We start from the raw sequence: 2,571 nt of genomic DNA, 5'->3' as shown, positions 1-2,571 counted from the left end.
TCCCAGAGTAGCTGCCAGGCCACTACGGTGTCTCCAATTATTAAGATTTCTGAGGGGGAAAAAATTTGACAGCTTTAACTCCCAGACTCAGAACAAATATACAGTTTTGTCGGCCCAGAGCTCATCAGGGATGGAGCCTGTGAAGGCCGGATTTTGGCTGTGGGAGATTGGTCTCGGTGGGGGAAGTTGGTGTCAATGACTCCCCCCCCTCCATGCCTGAATGAGCAACATACATTTCCATCTCCTCCTGTACTTTCTCGCCTATCTCCCATTTCTAGGTCTGCCGGATCCCTGCGGGCAACATTAAAGCGATTAGGGACAATCCTGTCAAACTGACACCTCGAGACACCGAAAGGCAGCAGGGGGACAGAGATGAACCACAGCTGGTACCGTCAGAGGCAACTGGGGAGAAGAGAGACCCGAGCGGAAGAGAAACAGACAGACATGAGGACCGATTAGGGATCAGGCCTGGATTTCTCAAAGACAGCCTCAGATGGGTCCCCCGCCCCCCGCCCACATTCCCATGAAAACACCTTGACTTTCCCTGGTTTGTGGAGCCTTGGGAATTGACTAAAATAGGGGAACCCTTTTCAGACACTGCAGCCCAGCATGCCAGGATTCTACCAGCTGCGCTACAAATGCCTCCTGTCCTGTTCATAGGAATGCCTGCCACAGTGGACGCTCACCCTCCCCAGCACTCTGGGCTCCCACTAATGCTTGACAGAGCTGCTGGGGTGGGCGGGAGAAACCAGTGTCATGCAAAAAAGAGAGTTTAGATGCAACCAGATTTTGTGCTCAGTCTCACCCACTTCCCCTCTTTATTATAGTCTCTGACCCATATGGCTTTTTTGTGCATGCAGATCCTAGGAGAATGGCAGAGCTGCACCTTATTTGCTAGCACCAAGTTTTGGGGATTGAAGGAAGAAGAAGAAGAAGAAGATGATGATATTGGATTTATATCCCACCCTCCACTCTGAATCTCAGAGTCTCAGAGCGGCTCACAATCTCCTTTATCTTCCACCCCCACAACAGAACCCCTGTGAGGTGGGTGGGGCTGGAGAGGACTCTCACAGCAGCTGCCCTTTCAAGGACAACCTCTGCCAGAGCTATGGCTGACCCAAGGCCATGGCAGCAGGTGCAAGTGTAAGAGTGGGGAATCAAACCTGGTTCTCCCAGATAAGAGTCTGTGCGCTTTAACCACTACACCAAACTGGCATAGCTGTTCCAGTATTAATTGCATTAAGAGAATTACTCACGGCCTTTGATAAAGACTCCATTTCATTTGTCGAAACAGCTGTTGGGCAGCAGAGATGTTGGAGAATGTTATACAAGCATTTTTCAGTCTGCTGAGGACTGGTGAAGGACTTTTATACATTTTTGTACACCTGAGAACCCCTTTTGGAAGAGTTTACTTGCCTCTATGTATAGGTTGAGAAAGAGTGCTCTGTTGGAGATATATATGCTTTCTATGGTTTCAGTATCTTTGTGACTGATTATCATGTACCTTTAAGTATACCATGTGTCATTATTGAGGGCTTTTTTGTGGAAAAAGCTCAGCAAGAACTCTTTTGCATATTAGGCCACACTCCCCAATATCACCATTGTTTCACACAGGGCTTTTTTGGAGTCAAGTCAAGTCAGCCTTTATTGGATCTCATTTGCATATCAGGCTACACCACTGAGCCCCGTGGCACAGGGTGGTAAAACTGCAGTCTGAACTCTCTGCTCATGACCTGAGTTTGATCCCAGCAGAAGCTGGTTTCAGGTAGCCGGCTCAGGTTGACTCAGCCTTCCATCCTTCCAAGGTCGGTAAAATGAGTACCCAGCTTGCTGTGGGGGGGGGGGGGCGGGGAAGTGTAGATGACTGGGGAAGGCTATGGCAAACCACCCTGTAAAAAAATGTCTGCCACGAAAATGTTGTGAAAGCAATGTCTGCTGTGAAAATGTTGTGAAAGCAACGTCACCTCAGAGTCAGAAACAACTGACTTTACCTTTACCTTTTTACTGATGCCAAGCCAGCCAGAACTATGTTCCTGTGCGTTCCTGCTCAAAAAAAAAAAGCTAGTTGGATTCAACCCGGAGGACTGACCTCAAGGGTCAAACCTTCATGCACTTTTCATGTCACTCATGAAGGGATGAGAGAGCATTCCTGCCATACAGGTGGAGAATGCTTCTCCATACAATCCTTGAGAAGCATTCCTGCCATACAGCTGCCCAAGAGCATTCTGTCTAAGCAGATCGAGTAGTGCCTTCTCCCACATTAGGGATGTGTAAGCCTTGCAGGAGGAGAGGCTATAGCATACGAGCAGACAATACGAGTCAGCAAAGATTCCTGAAGGATCATTAAGCAATGGGCGTTTTGGATTTCATGCGTTCATGCTCTGTGGATGGAACCTGAGCTGTCAATCTATTTCCATCATCCTTCTCCCCGCCCTTCCCTCCTCCCCACTCCGTCCATCCTTGCGCTCTCTCTTCCCCTCCAAGGTTTGGCTGTCAGGACCCAGATGTTGCTGTTGCTGCTTCACTCTAATCTGTATGTTTGTAGCCGAAGTAGTGGCAATGCACCATCAC

The sequence above is a fragment of the Heteronotia binoei genome, chromosome 15 (assembly GCF_032191835.1).
Source record: "Heteronotia binoei isolate CCM8104 ecotype False Entrance Well chromosome 15, APGP_CSIRO_Hbin_v1, whole genome shotgun sequence".
NCBI lineage: Eukaryota > Metazoa > Chordata > Lepidosauria > Squamata > Gekkonidae > Heteronotia > Heteronotia binoei.
This window is presented reverse-complemented; position numbering follows the sequence as displayed.